The sequence below is a fragment of the Canis lupus genome, chromosome 1 (assembly GCF_048164855.1).
Source record: "Canis lupus baileyi chromosome 1, mCanLup2.hap1, whole genome shotgun sequence".
NCBI classification, from domain to species: Eukaryota; Metazoa; Chordata; class Mammalia; order Carnivora; family Canidae; genus Canis; species Canis lupus.
In genome coordinates this window covers 47477348-47497602 of record NC_132838.1, presented here as the reverse complement: position 1 = coordinate 47497602, position 20255 = coordinate 47477348, and the positions used below count along the sequence as shown (strand labels likewise).

Below are 20255 nucleotides of genomic sequence, written 5' to 3'. Positions count from 1 at the left end.
TTCCATTACATAATATCTCTGTACTACAGTAGTATTGCAATAAAATAATATAATTTGACCTTATGCTACAATTCTTTAAATATATTTTTCCTCTTCAGAATGGCAATTTTTACGCTGGGGGTGGAGCTGGAGTGGGGGTGGAGGAGAGAATATTAGACACGATTCCACATCAGCCACATTACATTGAGTTACTGTCTCCACTAGCATTTATTTTAATAAAGTGATGTGCAATACACTAAGGCTCTGACAGGAAAACATTATTAATGAACTACTAGTATAAAACTTGGTATCAGTGGTAGAGCCCAGATATGGTTCCAAATGGTCTTTACATCAGGTCTCTGAGGTAAGAATCTTTTTTGAACTACTATATACTATGAATTTTTACAACAGCAAGACAAGGTATCACTGAACTTTCCATAGAATACCAAAGGCAAAGGATTCTGTTTTGTTTGGGTCTTTTAAATGAGGGAAGGGGTGGGGGGCAGGCAGAAGGAGCAGGAGGATGGAAGGAATACGGAAGGAAGGCAGGGTCAGGAAGACTAGACAGGGGAGACCTTTCATAAGCAAGCTTCTTAAAGTAACACTGTAGCTTTTGTACATATTTCCAAGGCATAAAAAGCAAAGTTCAAGATAGTAATGTAAAACAAGCCAGAGCTCAATTCTGAGATTAGGAGGTAGCAGAGGATGGGACGCCTGGGCGGCTCAATGGTTGAGCATCTGCCTTCCGCACAGGGCAAGATCCTGGGGTTCCGGGATCGAGTCCCCCATCGGGCTCCCTGCGTGGAGCCTGCTTCTCTCCCTCTGCCTCTCTCTCTCTCAAGAACAAATAAAATCTTAAAAAAAATAAATAAATAAAGGAGGTAGCAGAGGAGGGAGATTGAAAGGCAGGGGGTAGGGGTTGAAAGGCAGACTATGTTTTAAAAAGGCATTTTTAAAAGATTTGAAGTTATGTTGTTAAATACATTACGTTAAATTCATCTGCTCATAAAATGTAGGATGTTAGGATTTTATCTTCAGTTAAAGCTTAAGTTAACTAATTATTGATTCTTCTTGGAAACTGGTAAATGGACCTCCTTGTGAATCAAGTCTTTCCCCCTTGCCATTTTTGGTGAAAATGGATCTTTTGTGTCAGAAATGCCAATGAAGGATAGATTTTACTGTACTATAGATATTTTTCTCCTACCCTTAGAAACAATTAGATTCTTTCTAGTATCCACTGATGAAGATTAATAAAATTAGTAAAACAATATGGTACAAAAGTGTGTGCTTTCTCAAAGACTGCTCCTAACTCAATATAGAATTCTTTAATATCCATACAAGGCTGCTCAGCGTCTAAAGCTGAATTCAATTCCACAACTAAACACATTTCTAAATTTAAGATAACTATCATTTTTCTGTGGGCTTATAAAAGAGACCAATTTTATCTTTTAAATTACAACTTATATTTTAAAATTTCAAAGTCTGCAGAATGAAATAAATATTTAATCTCCTTACTTGGTCTGTGTTCCTTTGAGTCTTTATGTCAAGAAATTACACTTCATAAAAATCAAGCAAAATGATGGTATTTTATCACTTAGATCTCTGTATCTAATATTTGTTCACAGGAGAAACAAAACGGCTTCATTTAACATTTTAGGAGCAGTAAAATGATTATTCTAGCTAAACAGTTAACAAACATGTAACTTAAAAAGTAGGCAATTTAGAGTTCAAGCTTTTTTTTTTTTTGGCATATGCTTAGCTTCCCAAATTTGAGACATTTTGATAGAAAACATCATGGGATGTACCCTAATGTTAATCAGTGGCCTTTTTTTTTGTTAGATGTGGATGCATAAGAGGCAGAGTCAAAGAAGCCATAAGGCTACGTAATATAGCTACAATTTTCACTTTACCATAGGATTCTGGATTTCTTTGTGGAACGAGGAAGAAAACAGTAAATGGACTTGCTGTGTTCCCTTTTCCTGTGTTCCCTTATCCTCTCAGATTGACAAGTCTGAAGGCTAGGTATCTTTCCAACTCCTCCCCCTCCTTCACCTTTAGAGCCAAGCCATTCTAAGGCCTGTAGCAACAATTTGGCCTTTTTTTATTCCAACTCCAAGGTTGCTGCCTACATCAGACTGCTATAGTCTCAATTCTGACTTTCTACAGTTTCCCCGCTCACAGAGCTGCTGTGGAACATTGCCTGGGTTGGGCACTATGAGATGGAAGATGGGAACATTAATGTGATGCTCACTGAAATGCAACACCACAAAACCTGCATGGACATGGTGGCCATACACAAAAGGCCCACCACGACTGTCTCCTTCGATATTCTACACTTTGCAGAAAGGAGGATCTTTCTGAAATTCAAGTCTACTCAGGCCACATCCCAGATTAAAATAAAATTACTCTTCAATGGTTTTCCATTGCTCTCAGGATCAAGGCTAAACTCTTTACAAGAATGCAAAAGCCCCTTGTTGACCTTGCCCTAACTTATCTCCCCAGCCCTTACACTTAAACCAGCGGTCCCCACATCAGCTTCCTTCACCAGAGGACACTGTCTGACTTGGAATTCCTGGATCATCCCATGCTCCCGGCATGTCTCTGGTCTCAGCTCTTCCCTCTACCTAGAATCCTCTTCTCATTATGCTGCCTGGCTACTTGACCTTCAGGTTTTGCCTTATTTAGATGCCCTCTCTGACTTAAAATTTATGCCCTCTTCCATGTAATTCCATATTTATTCCTAATGTAACATTTTTTCAATTTGTATTTTCCTTGCAAGATGTTCTCCCCCACTAAATTATAAAGTAACATGAGGACAGGTCTGCTACCTGTCATTAGTGGAGCTTCTCTACTTCCAGCAAGTGAGCAACTAAAATGAGCTGCATGAAGGATGCAATGAACATCTGCATGCAGGCCAAATTAAGATCTCCAGCCATTATTTTACAAGTCTAACAAGTGGTTTAATGTATTCCAAAGCACTTCCAAAAGACAAATTTATCACAATCATAAAAAGTATCCAGAATGAGGAGACCTCAAGAACTAGCAAATGCTTCTGGTTAGACAGCAATACAGTGTATTAATAAAGTTACATCTGTATCCCTCCTACAAATGCAGAGCTGATTTGTGCACTATAAGAGCCAACTTTTGTATAATCAATATTACATAGAGAATTCTTAGCCTTCCTAGAGAATAGGAGGTCTTCAGAATCTAGAGTTAAAGGGAGGGCCTCTAAACATAAAAATAAATATATAGATAAGTAGAAGGAATAAAAAAACACAAAGATGCCTTTGGCTGGAGTTCTTTTCAAAACTGAAATATGCAAAATGAACATAAAATACTAAAATTTCAAAAAGTCACATGTTTATTAGCTTTTCAAAGGTAAACATATACCTCAAGGTATTTAAGTGTGTCACAATTATAAAATCTATTTCTCATTCTGACTTGGCAATCAGGAAATTAAAACAGAGCTTTTCAGAGTCATGGTTACTAAGTAAAAGCTAGCATTTCTGCTACTTCACAATTTACAAAGCAGTTTGAAATAGGCAATCCAACAACCTAGCAGAGCGAGCAGGAGTCCCATGAGCTCACTTTCATTCAAGCGAATACCCTGCAAATACAGAGGGACACCCTCCCTGTCCTCACACTCAAGGAGATGCATCCTTGCCTCCTATTGGCAAAGCCTGCGACAGATCCAGATCGCCAGAGTTCTCCCTCCCCAAAATTCCTCAGGGGCCTCAGGAACCAGCACTCAGCTCCCTGGGTCATCACTACCTTCTGCAGGCTGCACCTTGTGAGAACAGAAGAGCTAAGGTAATGAGTCAACTGAACAAGGACAGAATGAAGGTGGGCCCCATTCATAGCAGGCACTGCAGGGGCTCTTAAACCCAGGAATACAAATACTTCCACTCTCCCTCTGGGCTTTGTATGTGTGTGTGCAACCTAAATAAAAACTTGAATATATGGATGCAGCATTGCATAAAATATCAAACGAGACTTTCTGGCTTTGTTTCATATTCAAGATTATTAAACTGTTAAGTATTCAAGAATGCAAATTTCAATAATCTTCTTCCAGGGCCTTCAATAACTGAAAACAGTGATCATGAAGGAGCTGGTTCTCACAGTCTCCTAAGCTATTCTCCCCTAGAAAGAAGGATATTTCCTTTCTAGGGAAGCACAGGAACCCCCAGACAACATGTGCAAAATAATCCAGAACGTCTGGCATCTGCCATTGCTTAAAAATGGCTCCGATGAAAGCCAGGGCATCTATTATTTATCTGTGTAGACTGGGAGGGACCCTGGGGTCTAATTTCAAATTGTGGCTCTGCTGCCCTGACCTGCATCAGGGTCCCTGGGCCTCTGAGCAGCAGTTTCTTCACCTGTAAAAAGGAGGCAACCACCTGCTTTGCTGGGTGTTCCAATGAGATCTTTTAAAAAGAACTTGGAGTTAGTAGGTGCTCAGCCAAGTTTTTAACCCTTACCCTCCGTTTCCTTATTGTTTGCCATTATGAAAATAGCCTTAGAGATTAAATGTGTATCAAGTTCTGAAGGACCATAAAGAGAGCTATAAAAATGTGTTCTTCATTACTTAAAATGCTATGAAATGGTCCCGTAGCAGTCATTCCTAACCTAGGCATGCCTTATTAGCAATAGGTGCTTGTAAGAAGTGTAAATCCATCACAATTGCTGGAGAAACCACCCCTCCAAAATACGCTTTATAACGGAGGGAAAACTTAAGAACATTATACCTCATCCATACAGAGGGTATAGAGGGCTAAATATCAAGCAAATAATGATATGCAAGAGCAAAATTAGCACAAAAGATCTAAAATGATTGTATTACTCAGAAACATGATGTTGTTCAGTATTTTCAATGTGTCTCTGGTTCACAGTATACAGAATATTTTTCATATACTTTAATGATACTCATATCCCCATTACAAACAGACATAAAACATATCTCCATTTGATAATTAAGAAAAGTTCCCAGAGGCAAAGGAGACCAACATTTCCATCTGGTTTGCAGTGATTTTTCTGGAGTCCTATTCAAAAACCTAACACAGAAACTCTCAGAACTGTGACTCACTCTAGAAGAACTAGTTAAAGAACAAGACTCCAGCCCCGCCTCTCTCTCTCTCTCTCTCTCCAGCCCCCCAGGACCTGGCTTGTTAGGCCCCACCCATTCCACCGTCAGCGCCTTTTCCTTAGCCATCCTCTCCTCTTGGAATGTTGCCCCTTGGATCTTTGGATTTTTAGCTGAACGGCTTATTTCCTCAGAGATCTTTCCGGAACATACAGTATCAACTGGCCACCTGCTTGCTCACTCTCATATGGCTGTATCTAATTCTATTCACAGCAATCTTCATTTTCTGACATTCTCTTGTGTATCTGCTTGTTGACCAAACCACCTTTTTCCACCTGAAGGAACACAAGCTCTCCAAGAGCAGCAACTGTACTTGTCTTTTCATGGCTGTGTTCCCAGTGCTATACTTAAAAGCAGTTCTTAAATGTTTGCTGAAAAGACAGGCCTCTGATGGTGGCTCAGGGGCACTTGTATGCTCACAAACTCAGAAACACAAGCACACCAACATGCAAACATCACCACCAAATATCCCAGTATATATAGGTTCCTTTGGCTCTTCACTTCCATAATCAGCATGAAACCAAAGGCAGAAAAAAAAGACAGAATGCGGTGTCCTGAACCCCCACAAGAGAGCAACTCTCTTCAGTATCTGTTGATTGCAACAATAATAACCATGAGTACAACAGTGTAACAAAACTTTATGGGGCGCCTCTGCGCCAGGCTTCGACACAGGCTCCTCTGACCTTCACAAAAGTACCACTAAATACACAAGATTACCTTTATTTTACAGAGGAGGAAATTATCACTTACAAAAATCAAGAATCCTCTCCAATGTCACATGACTAGTTGGTTGCATGGTTGGACTTCACCAGACTACAAATTTCCTGCTCTTAACTACATATCCCAAGGATAAATGGATAATAGGAAGATTTTAACAAAATCCTAATGTACTAATCCTGACACTATCGTCCTACATGTGAACAGTACACAGTACATTCAAGCCCAGAGTCCACTATGCATTTTAGTTTCCACACAAGTACATACTTTTGGCCCTTTGCATGGCTTTCATGGCCTCCTGCCTGTGAACTTACTGGCCCAGAAATTCTCTAGACTTGCCACATGAGGCTCAGAGGATTGCTGGAGAGAGGACATATAAAAATTTTCCCTTCTTCCATGCCAAATTTCTTCCAACAGCTCTGCTGAACAACTTAGATTCTCCTAAGAGCACACAGCAATTTTTTTCTGAAGAGCCACATTTCCATGACAGTTGAAGGAAAAGAACACTTGTTTCCTTCTTTTCAGCAGAATAAATACAACGTAGAGTTACTATTTTATCATAGAAGACCAGAGAAAACATAGTGGTTTGATTTTTCACCCTGCTTCTGTTAAATATACCAAACATTCAAGTGCAGTGTGGCTTTTATCACAACTATCCTCAGGATGAGGGAACACTGGGTATGAAGTACTGACCATGGGATTGGCCAGCTTTGCACCCCATCATTCCCATTTTTCCTCCACCTCTTTGAACTTTTCTCAACTTCTTTCAAAAAAGGAGAGGGAATACAAAGAGAACAGGTTAGACCCAGATAAGTTGCACATTCATAACACAAGTGCATTCAGAGCTGCCTTCTGTCTACACCCAGAAGCAAAGCTGTAAGAATTACCACACTGCATAGGCCTATAATCCACCCTCTAGTATTCTGTGACCAACAGGATTACCAAAAGTGACAATCTCCAAAATGACATGGTTGCTTTAAATGTTAAACGGAAAAAAAGTAGAAATATACCTCCAAATATCTTTCTGTGCCAATTTATTCACATCTACTATACTAAAGTTTATGAAAATTTTGCTAGTGTTCACATTTTCTGATAAATAATTTCTTGGGACAATAATATCTTTATCTTGTATACTTTTAGGCTTCTAGATCATCTGGAATAATACATTTAGAGTCAAATAACTTCATATCAATTTTCAACAAAAGAATGTTTAGAGGGGCGCCTGGGTGGATCAGTGGTTGAGCATCTCTTTGGCTCAGGTTGTGGTCCTGGGATCAAGTCTCACACCAGGCTCCCCGCAGGGAGCCTGCTTCTCCCTCTGCCTGTGTGTCTGTCTCTCTGTGTCTCTCATGAATAAATTAAAAAAAAAAAACTTTAATAAAAGAGAATGTTTAGATATTAAAATACATTCCTTGCTGTTAATGTAAACTTAAATGTAAAGTTCTAGAAATCATGAGCAGGGGTAGATTGTGGCAGGGAGCAGCGCAGTACAGCAGAAATAATAGTAAAAAAGAAGTTAAAATACAGGTGTTTAAATTTCAGCTCTGGAACTTGCCATCTGAACTTTGTAAACAAGAATTTTTTTTTTTACATCTGCTACATCTTACATAGAATAAGGATAAAAAATGCCTGCCAAGTTGACCTCTTAGCAATCGTACATATTTCATAAGAAAGTAAGGTAAAACACTCTAAAAACTATCAGATGCTACACAACAGTAAGAATTGGTGGCGATGACAATGATAAAGAATTGTCTCTTGACACTCAAGCAGCAGGCATGCCAAATGTATCATTACAATCTTTATACAACCACAGAATAGGAGATAAAGTGTTGTAACAGATTATAGGCTTCTTAGAACATGAGAGGAATCTGAAATACAAAGATAAACTTCTAGGGTTTTAAGGTGCACCTCAATTTAGGGGTATTCAACCCCTAAATTTGCTCAGAGGGGGAAAAAACATGTTTATACAAATGACTAGTGTAATAGGCATAGTAGTTACAACTTTTAAGAACATCAGTTTTACACTTATTTTGCTGTTTTCCAGAGACTGCAACAATTCACATGTGTTTGTGAAAACAACAGATTCAGAAGTAATTCCCTGGAGAGTGAGATTATTGAAAATTTATCTATCTTAAATAACACTAATAATCATGTCTACTGGGCCAGCTTTACCAGATGTAATTAAATTAATGTCTATTAAGAGCACATTCCCACCTCCCCCCAATATCATATGTCATGTTTTTACTGTGGTTTTTAAGTCACTGTAATAAATGATCAGGGTTATCTATAATATGGCCACTTTAGGCAAAAGTGTGGATTAAAAAAAGAATCAATGAGGCTGATTTGATTTAGACATTAACACCATTGTGAAATTCCAATTCACAAAATTTATTAATAACCGCACAGCAAAAAGCTAATTCAATATGCAGCACTGATAAGATTTAAAACTCACAAATTGCTAAAAAAGAAAAACAAAAACTCTTGAGAAAAGTTCCCAAAACCCAAGATGCAGCCTAACAGTCATACTCACAGCCTTACTACCCTCCATCTCTAAACACATCACATTTACAAAACAGTTTTAGTATTTTATTTTTATTCATTTTTTAAAAATTTTATTTATTTGAGAGAGAGAAAGTAATGAACAGAGGGAGGGGCAGAGGGAGACAGAGACAAGCTGACTCCCTGCTGGATCACGACCTGATGCTTAACCAACTGAGCTTCCCAGGTGCCCCTGATTTAATATTTACTTTTAATTTCTCAAGCAGTCCTTTGAGAGTAGGTATTATCCCCATTTGACAGAGAGCAAACTGAGACCCAGCAGTGAACCATTAAGTCCACTGTTGCAGGGGCACCTGGGTGGTTCAGTGGTTGAGCCTCTGCCTTAGGCTCAAGAGTGTAATCCTGGAGTCCTGGGATGGAGTCCCACATCAGGCTCCCTATGGAGAGCCTGCTTTTCCCTCTGCCTATGTCTCACCTCTCTCTGTGTCTCTCATGAATAAATAAATACAATCTTTAAAAAAAAAAAAAAAAAAAGGCTGCTCTTGCATTGAGGGCTCAGGCTTTGGCTCCTGATGTTCTGCACTCATTCATTTCACCAGCCTGCCTCTAGCCAGGGACCATGATGGCAGGGGATTGGTGGTGTAGGGCTTGTAAGATCCCCTTTCTGAGGCTCTCAGGAAATCTTAGAACACTCAGTCCCCATTCTGGTCATCCTAGCATCTCATCCTGAATCCCTCACTGCTGGGAAAGAAATTCACACCTGGGACAGAGCTCAGCCCAGTAGGTAATTCCTGATGGGTTTGGTTGTGCTTGCAGAGAACACTAACAGCATCCAGACTGTGGTTCAGACCACTCCTCATCCAAGCTTCTGAACAAAATTAAGAATAATTCAGATCTTTGTGGATAGAAGATATTCATACAGTCCTTGAGTCTGATGCAGGGAAAAAAGGAGTTAGTCCTGACTTTTGAAGACCTAAGAATGAAGAGTTCAACTGATGTGGGGTCCTGAAGTTTTCAGCAACTTAACAGGGAGAGGCCTCTTCACATTGCCAAAGTGAATCTTTCCATATAGGGTTGCCAGATCTAGTAATATATTCTGTGTAACATGTACCATGCAATATATGGGACATACTTACACTAAAAAATTATTCACTGCTTGTCTGAAATTCAAATTTAAACTGGGTGCCCTATATTTTATCTGGCAACCCTGTTTCCAAATCAGTGACACAGTAACACATTACCAGGTTGCAGGCAGATTCTCTAACAAGTCTAGTGACAGCTAACGAGTAGCTAGTACAGCATTAACAAGGATTTAATCCCCTGCTGCCCTGTCACTGAGCACATCATCACAAGAACTTGGTACTAGCCACATAAATGAAAACTGACATTCAGAAAGGTTGGTTAATTGGCAGGTTTGAGGACCTTGTCCCAAGTTGTTCAGTTCCTAGCACAACACCGTGGGCTTACCACAGATTAGACACACTACACCACACACCCATTCAGTACTCACCAACTAGTGCTTTATAATGTGGCCTGTTGTGAAGAGTTACCAAAACTCTGCTATTCATTTAGGACAATCTCTGTCCACAAAGCATCACATAAACTGGTTTCTAAGTCAGCACACTGTATAGGTCAACTTGTAACACAAGGTACAGGTTAGCTATTTCCAATTTCTTCCTTTTTCTTAGCCCTTTATGTGTATTTTAGAGGCAACCAGAGCTCTTTTTGGTAAGAAAGGGAGAAAAGCAAATGAAATGAATTCTTCAGAGACTTGTTTGTAAGTCATCTCAGTCCACCCTGGGAGACACAGTGGCTTCCTACTGCCTCATTAGTCAAAAGGTGCACCTGGAACCCCTTAGCCTGCAAGAATAGGGCATAGCCCACCTTCTCAGGTCCTGCTTGGGTCGTCAGGAGAGAGAGTCCACTGAGTTCAGCGACCTCACCTGCTCACAATCCTACATGGCAGAGGAGGAGTCACAGGGAAGACTCAGGGCAAAGCCCCTCTGCCCCGACTTCTCTGCTCCTTGGTTCACCCAGGCACAGCTGGGCAGGGTGAGGGCTGGGGGCTCTGGGTAAAAGAACCTCTGCAAGCACTCCAGAGAAAGAGAGAAAAATCCCAGGGCATAGAGGGAGGAGACCATGTTTCATTAGGAGAGGAAATAGTGAACCAATCCAGGCAGCCCCTACCTGGAAGCAGTCCTCTGCCTCTCACAGGCTGCATGGTTTGGGGCAGGTTACTGAACTTCACTGAAGTTTGAGGGCCTCATCTGAGGATTAGAGACAGAGCACACAGGTGACTCAAAGCAGGGAACAATGATAAGAGTTGTTACAAATAATGGACATGTCTTAATCAGGTTTTGGGTAAAATTACCCAAAACACACAAACAAAAAGCTGCTTTTGATTATCCAAGTATGAGAACTAGGTTTTTACCTGGGAAAAAGCATTTTGTGAATGTTTTGTGTGTGTGTGTGTGTGTTTAAAGATTTTATTTATTTATGAGAGGCAGAGGCTAAAGAAGCAGCTCTGCCCAGCTCCTGGGCTCTGCAGGGAGCCTGATGTGGGATTCGCATCAGGGATCAAGACCTGAGCCAAAGGCAGACATTTAGCCACTTAGCCACCCAGGCTCCCTGTGTGTTTGTTTAAACATCATTTCCTCCTTTGCAGAGAGTAAATCGACAAAGGTACCTCATCAGCTCCTCTGTGCAGATCCATAAATAATCAAATGACATTCTTTGGAGCCAAAACTTCTGATATCATATGTTTTTACTGATATCACAGATGCTCATAATGCTCCACTGGAGCAGTCTGCATTAAGACAACCTACCACCTTTGTATATAGTCAGATCTGTTCTTTAAAAAAAATGTTGAAAAAAAAGAATGTTGACAGGGGCACCTGGGAGTCTCAGTCGGTTAAGCATCGGACTCCTGGTTTCAGCTCCGGTCAGGATCTCAGGGTCATGAGATCGAGCCCCATGTTGGACTCCATGCTGAGTGTGGAATCAGCTTGGGATATTCTCTCTCTCTCTCTCCCTCTGCTCGTCTCCCAACTCATATGCTCTTTCTCTCTCTCTCTCTCTCTCTCTCTCTCTCTCTCTCTCTCTCCTTCTCTCTCCCAAATAAATTAAATATTTTTAAAAAGAGAGACTGTGGATGAACATGCATGATGAGCAGAGTTATGACTGACATTACTATAAACAAAAGTGCAATTCAATCCTTTCTAGTCAACTGACTCATGAAGGAAAAAAGCAATTTGAATAACTCACTACTTCCACTGTCACTATGTCAAATATTCTCAAATAATATTTTGGGAAAAGCAAAGACAGAAATCCACGAAAAAAAAAAAAAAAAAACATCCAAAAGTGAGAATGTGCATCTCAATTTTTGTACACCAAGTAAACCTCATGTTCCTACATAATCCCTGTTGTCATGGTGCAATGGCCTTTTGTCAGCATAGGACATTCAATAAATATTGATTTTATAATTTGAATAAATATCAACAATTATATTAGCTATTCAGTAAATATTGGATATAGGACATATTTTACAAAGAGCACTTTTGGGATTTGCATTTGATTTTATAAATTTTAGAATGTGTTGTTCATATGTTTATCAACAAAAATTTAAAATTCAGTAATTATTTTAAAAATTAAAGACTAAGGTTTCTAGCCTTTTTTTTTTTTTTAAGATTTTATATTTATTTGAGAGGTTGAGAGAGTGGAGTTAGGGGCAATGGGAGAGGAAGAGAGAATCCCAAGCAGACTCTGCAGTAAGTGCAAAGTCCGACATAGCCTGATCCCAGGACCCCAAGATCACAAACTAAGGTGAAACCAACAGTCTGATGCTTAACAGACTGAGCCACCCAGGTGCTCCTGTTTTAAGCCTTTAAAAAAAAAAAAGAGCAATGGTTTCCACCTAGGCTTGTCAATGAAACAAATACTACTTCATTCAGAAAACTTTGGAAATTGAGATAGTTATACTAAGTAGTTTTGGCATTGTGATTTAGTATATGACTTCATGATGGTCACTCTGAAGAATAAATATTTCAGAGAATTTTTAAAAATAAAACATTAGAACCTTAGAAGTCTAAAATATTTTACATCCAAGTGACATGTCTATCGGCAAAATGACAAATGAAGTAACACAAACATCTCCCAAAATAGGGAATGTTTCTGTGCCAGAATCACCACACTGTATGTTTAAAAGTAATTCTGCTAAAAACCTAAGAACAAAGAAACTTCCTCTATCTTTTGTACAATTAAAAGATTTTTATTTATTCATTCATGATAGACACAGAGAGAGAGAGGCAGAGACACAGGCAGAGGGAGAAGCAGGCTCCATGTCGGGAGCCCGACGCGGGACTCAATCCCGGGACTCCAGGAGCACACCTTGGGCCAAAGGCAGGCACTAAACCACTGAGCCGCCCAGGGATCCCCTCTTTTGTACAATTAGAATACCCACCACTCAGTAGATCTTACAATACCACCTGTGAATGCAAATGGCTAAACTTAAATGATAAAGATTCAAACCTCTACGGGAGGCATCTGAATTTTAGACTTATTACATAAAGTCTTCTGATTCACTGAATACTATCTTTGAATTCTGCTTAATATTTTTTAATCCAAAGCATAAACTTGGCCACCAGAATGCTGCCTTTGCAACGCTTTCTAGAGCTGGTAGCTGACGACCGTGGTGCCTAGAACCCGGTTGGGACTGCATCCTCCGCAGCTAAGCCAACCCTCCAGGTCCAGAGGCCTCTGAGTAGTCACGTCTGGTCTGGAGAGCCAAGGCAGCGGCTTCAAGTCTTCTCCGTGAACAGGCCCAACAGATGGGAGCCATTCTGAAAACCTCCCACTCCAGAAGGCAAGGCCCTGGTGCTAGCCTTCTGTCCTTCTGCTCACCGGGCTCCTTTTCTGATAGGGAAAACACACAGAGGACTCACAAATATGGACACAGGAACTGAAAACACGTATTTAGAACAAAGCCAAAGAATCACTAAAAACAAACTAATGATCTTCTATAATCAAAGTCTATGAAAATAACACAAAATTAATTGGTTTTTCATTTTTTATTATGATCATGAACAAGTTGGAAGGTACATTTAAATCAGGATGAGATATTAATTTATAACACTTTCCTTTTGCCTGGCTGTCTTCCCTTGAACCTATAAACTTGGATAGGAGCTACAGGAATTGCTATTCTACCAAATAGCTTTCCCAAATGAAGCACACACACACCCACACAAGACACTACACACACATGCACACACACACAGGTCACATATCTGTAATTGTTTAACTTTTCACACCAGAAATCAGGAACCCAAAAACTAAAATGTAAGCTTAATACAATTTCCATGTATAAGCCATCTTGTACAGTTATTATTATGTTATTATTACATTTAGTATATATACTACGTACAATGTAAGAAATATTTCTATTGTGGAATGAAAATAAAAACAAGCATCTATGTTCAAGGTTATTGTTCACAACAAGAGAAAGATCTTTGTGACTTTGCTGACTATTTTAAAATGCTGTTTTGTTATTAAATTAGGATTAAAACTTTGTTATGTATCTTTGGACGATTTTCAATATTAAGAACTTTAAAGTCTATATTTGAACAAACACCTGTTTGAGAAGCAAATTAAGGTACCAAATAAAGAGCAGCTTACAAACACTGCATGCATCTAATTCCAACAAAACTTTTGAAGTACCAAAAATGTTAGGAGAAAAAAACATCCAGACATTTAGAGCAATTACTATTGATGTGTATGAAAACAGTAAGTTTTTATTATTCTTGAGTAAAATAAATTAAAAGTCAGTATCCTACAACATATTCAGGAAAATGCCATTTAAATTTTTGAAATTCAAGATGGATATGAAATTATATGTAAGAATGCATTTTTTCCCCTGAAACATTTCTTAATTCTACACTGGTATAGTATCATGGATGATCCTGGATTAACATATAGATGGATCCCCATTTTCTAATGAATATCCTGGCAGGTCAGCATAGCAGGCTCTGCGGGGCCATGCTGCCAGAACTCTAATTCTGTCCCTGCCACTGATACCTGCTATGCAACTGTGGCTGAAATGTTGTTCCTCAGAGGCTGATGATAAGAGAGGGTTAATAACAGTCCTCACAGGAATGCTGTGAAAATTAAATGAGTTAATACATGTAAAATGACTGCAGAAGTACCTGGCTCATAAGTAACCTCGATCAACATTAGTTGTTGTTACCATTATAGTTATAATTATTAATCTTCATGGCTATGAAATATGATTAGCCATGAAAAGCCATTTATGATATGTAATTAGGGTTAGTGAGAGCAAAAGCATAAAATAAAAGCAGGAAGTTAAGGAAATCTGCCTTGGCTCTCTATCCAGTCCACTGATCCTACAGTTCACTAGACTCAAGCATTCAAAGGACCAAGGCCACATCCTGCTCATGCTTTTATAGAACAGTAAGCCCAGAACCTTGCAAGACAGCATTTGATTCTCAAGGAATTACTGCACCATAGGTAAATATTTTTCTATATAAGAAATTTTACACTTCAGGGTATGCCCAGGTGGCTCAGTCAGTTAAGCATCTAATTCTTGATTTCGGCTCAGTTGGTGATCTCAGGGTTGTGAGATCGAGCCTTGTATCGCCTACATGCTCCGTGGGGAGTCTGCTTGAGATTCTTCCTCGCCCTCTACCCCTCTGCCCACTCACACTCGCTTTCTCTCTCTCAAGTAAATAAGTCTTTTTAAAAAAAGAATTTGACATTACTCACTATAAAGTTACAAAGTACTTCAATTGACAAGAATTACATGAAAGGAATAAACTACCCTTTCAGATGTCTCTCATTAAATATTAGATCACTATTTCTTATCACTCTCCCACAAGGCAGCTATAGAAAGGGTTCCTATCACCTGGGAAATAAGAACAACCACAAACACTGTTTTAAAGCTATGACCACCACCTCTCTTGACTGAGCATGTTTTCTACATCTACCACAATAAGCAAGTGGCAATCACTGTCTTGCTGACTCCTCTGAGCAGCCCTGTGACATGCTTAACATCTTTGTTTTATGGAGGGGGAAATAGAGATTAAGAGATGTTAAGCAAATTGCCCATAGTCACACAGCTATCAGGTGAGCCAACTAGGATTAAAACCCAAATGTGTGAACTCAGAGTCCTTACTAAATAGCAGTATGAGTAAAACTTTAAAATTTCTTCAATTTATGCGCTGGCTTTGTGTAGTACAGCAGGATAGCTTCCCACAACTTCCAATCACTGAAGATTAACATGCATTATATCTGTGACTGTCAAAATACATCATTATCTTTTCTCTTGCTTGGGATCTTCATAACCATAAAAAGACATAATCTTCACCTGAATACAGGATGATCCTCTGTAGCAGAAACACCAATGGCCATGACTGTACAATTGTGCCTGCAGCAGTGCTAGGAAAACACAGAGAGGCTGAGAGGAACAGGAAGGCTGGTCTACTTGGAGGGGTTTTACAGAACAAATGGGATAAACAAGTAAGGGGTGAAAGAAGAGTAATGACAAAGTATGATAGCCAATGGCCAAGAAGCTAAATACAAATGAGAGCTAAAAGAACTGGGAGAAACTGCCACAATCAGAGGTCTCCATGTCATAATGGGAGGAAGAAGGGAGGGAAGGACAACACAAGCCAACAGAAGTCAGATCACTGTGAATACATGGCCCTTATGTGACCATAGGACCAAGCTACTGGGTCAGAATATACATGAGCAAAAAGGAAGAAATTCTCTCTACCTGTATGACACATTTCTCTGACTATAAGAATGCACACATCTACTTGTTAATAATGGTTGCTATATTCTAATGGAGGTGCTGGTTAGGGTGACAGCTCTGGGACTGGTCAATCAAGGATAATACCAGCTCCAAATGCATAGAAATAAAGCAGGAAAACATCCATCTCAGCATCAGGTGGTTGAGGATGCTGAAGTGTGTTAAAAAGACTAACGTCCTCTTTAGCATTCTATGAATACAAGACAGTGATGCGGGATGCAATAATTAACAAGCCCCTAAGCTTGTGAATGCATTCAGACACACAGGAAATGAAACTACCACGACTAGAGGATGGGAGAGCTTCTACAGAAGTCCCTGATGACTTGCTAATGCAACCATTCACTTTTGGTAGAGACGAGAATATGCTGTCCCCATTTAAACTAGGGTACGAATGGCCACAAGTCAGCCTGGAAGACTACTTTGGCCATTCTTCCCTTGCCACCACTGCTGTTTGCCATAAATCCTGAGATCAGCAGAGTGCAGAGCAAACAGAGCGCACATCCCAAGTGCCCTATGAGAATGGATGAAGGTAGAACAAAATGTGAGTCCCTCACTGAATGCAACAAAGACACTCGTGTGAAGGACTGTACAAATTGGGCACATGCTAATTAAGTCACTGGCCTGACAGTTATAGCTGTCAACACCTTACTGGTTAGATATTTATTCTATTCCCTCAAACTCCCTTCTCACTCCCAGTCCCCAGTCTGTAGTGAATATACAACTAAAGCCTTGGGCAATAATCCCTCACCTTCAGCCCAACATGTGTCTGGTCTACAAACCCATATTTTCTACACTATCAGATTTTCTTATAGTGGGTACAGAGGAAATAGATAAAAATATTAGCTGTAATACTCCCTGTGGGATGGAAGGAAGTTAACTACCCCTCCCCAAACCCCGCCACCCCGGCCTTAGATTTTTCTAGAGTTTTTAAAAATTACTTATATTGAGTAGCCACTTTGTGTTTTAATCACATATAATCATTTTTAATACTATTATGCTGAGTTGTTTCCTTCGAAAATGGTAGCCCTGGCCTTTAAAAGAAGTTGACTGTGGTCTGTGTAAAAGGATCTAATAAGTGTTCTTTAATAATAATAGTAATAGCAACACCTAGCATTTACGGAGTGACTACTGTGTGCCAAGCAATATTTTAGGTGGATTACATGTTCACCTTAACCTAAGATATAGATAGGTATTACTGTCTCTTTTGTCAGGCAAGGAAACCAAAGCATAAAGAAGTCAGACAACTGATATGAGTGGCAGATCTGGATTTGAACCCAGGACCCTAACTGCCAGTCCCAGCTCTCTTCTATTGGTATTAGTCCGCATGAGGTGTATACTTTGAACAATACTTAAAAATAGCCAACCAAACTTTGGAAACTTAAAAATCTTCCTATTAAACACGAATAAGAAGAGACATAAAACCTTGTATTCAATAAAAAATAATCACAAACCTATTTGGGAGAGAGGAAGAGCCCCCTATAACAATCAGAAATGCAATACCATCCCACACGTGTTGCAGAGACACAACTAGTTAAGGGGATGAGAGGAAGGTCAGCATGGCTAACAAACCCACCTTAAATTCACAACATCCTAGGGTAGATGAGTAATTCAAATGAAAATTATTTAACTCTAAAAGGAAGAAAGCCCCCCCAGATCTCTTCCCCACCAGTGGGAGTCTTGACAGATCAAAGACAAAAACCTTCTAAGTAAAGGAAATTTGGCAGAAAATGATAAAAATTGACAGAAAAATCATAGGAGGTAAGAATACTAATACAGAAAATTACCCAGTGCAATGGGACATTTCATCTCAGAATCAAAGTCATAAAAGTTCTGTTTTGGCTTTCCTTCATCTCCTGCTGACTGATCCAAGGTGAACGAGGCAGGACACAATCCCATTTCTAAGGATGATTTGGAGAGTATCATGACATTTAGGTATGAGTTTTCTTGCAGAATTAAGTTTTGCAACGATGTGCAGATGCTTAAGTTTTATGATCAATATGGTTCATGTTTTCAGGCTATAAAAAGTAAAATGCAATTAAAAACAATATGTGTGCAAAAGTTTTAATAATAAAAGAGCAATTCAAGACATGTAGTTGTTTATATCTATAAAAAGAAAAACTTTTAATGTATAGGAAGCTAAATACTAAGGTAAATTAACAAAAAATAAGCAGCCAATGTTAATATAAAAACACGAATTAACTGAGGTCGTTAATGTCAGTTAAATGGCAAATGATCTATTACAACCAATGTTTAAACGTGTCAATTAAATACAAGCAGACAGCCTTGCAATTCTAATTTAAAGATTTCTTTTACTTCTTCCAGATTTGTGTATGGTCTTTTTAAACATGAGCATTTTCTCTGAATTTAAAAACCTTTTTTTACAAAACTCTACACACAAATGCTAAAGACTTTGCTAATTAAGTTTATCAGAACAGGAACAATATTTACACTGATTTTAGAAATAAGACAATCTGACAAGTATTATCAATTTCGATCATTTGAGTAATTTTTACAAAACCACAAGACTATATTCTCACCAGTCTTTGCTTCTCTTTTCTTTAAGGAGAAGAAAAGTGATTTTCTGATTTTTAAGTTTCAATTAAACATACGCTATGGGCTGCTCTTGAGAGCCACAATCTGAAAAATTCTCAAAACGTTTAAAATATATGGAACCTTTCTTTCCATAAGAACTTTAAATACATTTATAGCAATGTTTAATAATAACCTACCATTATTGAAAACGAAAGTCTTCACTCACAAAAAAAAGTTTCTTCCTGAAATACAGTTTAGCCTGAGCTCAATTTTCTGATTTCTTTCCAGTTCTACAGTGAAGCTTCACCACAACTGCTTCTACCTGTACCACCCACTGATTCACACCCTGTATTTCCTCCAAAGCAGTCATAGAGAGCTGCTTCTCCTCACTTTCCTCTTGTTTTTCAGTAACATCAAGTCATCACAATATACCCCGCCCCCCCCAAAAAAAAAATCTTGAAAAGACAGTACATGCCAAACAGGTCCAAGGAGATCCAAATCCTTATATGGAAAATAACTACTTTAGGGCATTTCTCATTTATCCAGATTATCTTTTCTTACAGAATGATGTTCAGATACCTTAAAAGAGCAGGAATAAGAGCACTGAAGGACCAAAGAAAGGAACCAAAAATTATATTTTGAGAAGAAACTTAAGGAGAAATTTGAAAAGACACAGGCAAGCTGAAAAGCAACTTAGTTCCAATGACTATCTAGCTCATGTGCCTGACTACCATGACTTACTCCTACTTCTGGGGCTTGCCCATATTACTTTGTACAACCATGCTATACTTTTTCCTGTCTCTAGCTTCTGCCCTAATATGCCAAGACAAGACGACCAGACAATCCTCTCCTCCCAGCTCCAGCCAGTGTCTCCTCTGTAACCATGTGAGAGATACCTAACAAAACATTGCCCCCCTCCGAATTACAGAAACGGTAGAGATAATAAAATGATTCTTTTTAAATAAATGAAGTTGTGAGGTGTTTTGTTAACTGAAATAATATTAATAACAATATATGCAGATGGCAAAGCAAATGAAGGGATGACAAACAACTTAGCAGAGAGAAGAAAGGCTAATGCTAAATGTCTGAGGCTATCAGCAAGAATCAAACCAAGACAGCCTGGAAAGCTGAAGAATCGGGGATTACCAGACAAATCAAGAGGATTAATTAAAATGCTCAGGGCTCACAGGGTGGGGAAGGCCTGGGAAATGACCCCATACATGAGAATAAGGGCCAAACACAGGGACCTGAAGCCATCCTCTTTAATTCAGCTCACACACTACCTACCAACTCTCCAAGCAGAAGACTATAGGTACCTTCTCTGGAAAAAACAAAAAAACAAAACAAAACAAAAACCTACTCCAGAAAAAGACTTTCACATATTAACCTCAGAAAGTTCCCAGTGAGAAAGCTGGCTGATAATATGATGACCCTGAAGAGATGCGTACAGTCCATAAGCCTGGTGTACAAGGAGAGCTTCCGGTCAGCACTGCAGTGCTTCACACCCTTAAATACGAATACTTCTGAGTAACATCTTGGACATTAAGAGAAATTTTTTTTTACAAAAGT

General features: G+C 39.1%; 1 protein-coding gene and 1 long non-coding RNA gene across 12 annotated transcripts in view; both read right to left on the bottom strand.

Annotated features, from left to right (window-relative positions):
* ARID1B (AT-rich interaction domain 1B) overlaps positions 1-20255 on the bottom strand; it is a 434837-nt gene that overhangs the window by 210904 nt on the left and 203678 nt on the right. The gene's annotated exons all lie outside the window — the stretch shown is intronic.
* Positions 3329-20255, bottom strand: part of LOC140634996 (uncharacterized) — a 36523-nt gene continuing 19596 nt past the window's right edge. Inside the window, exon 2 of the long non-coding RNA XR_012032324.1 lies at positions 3329-13246. This is a non-coding gene — a long non-coding RNA (uncharacterized lncRNA). The remainder of the gene's footprint in view (positions 13247-20255) is intronic.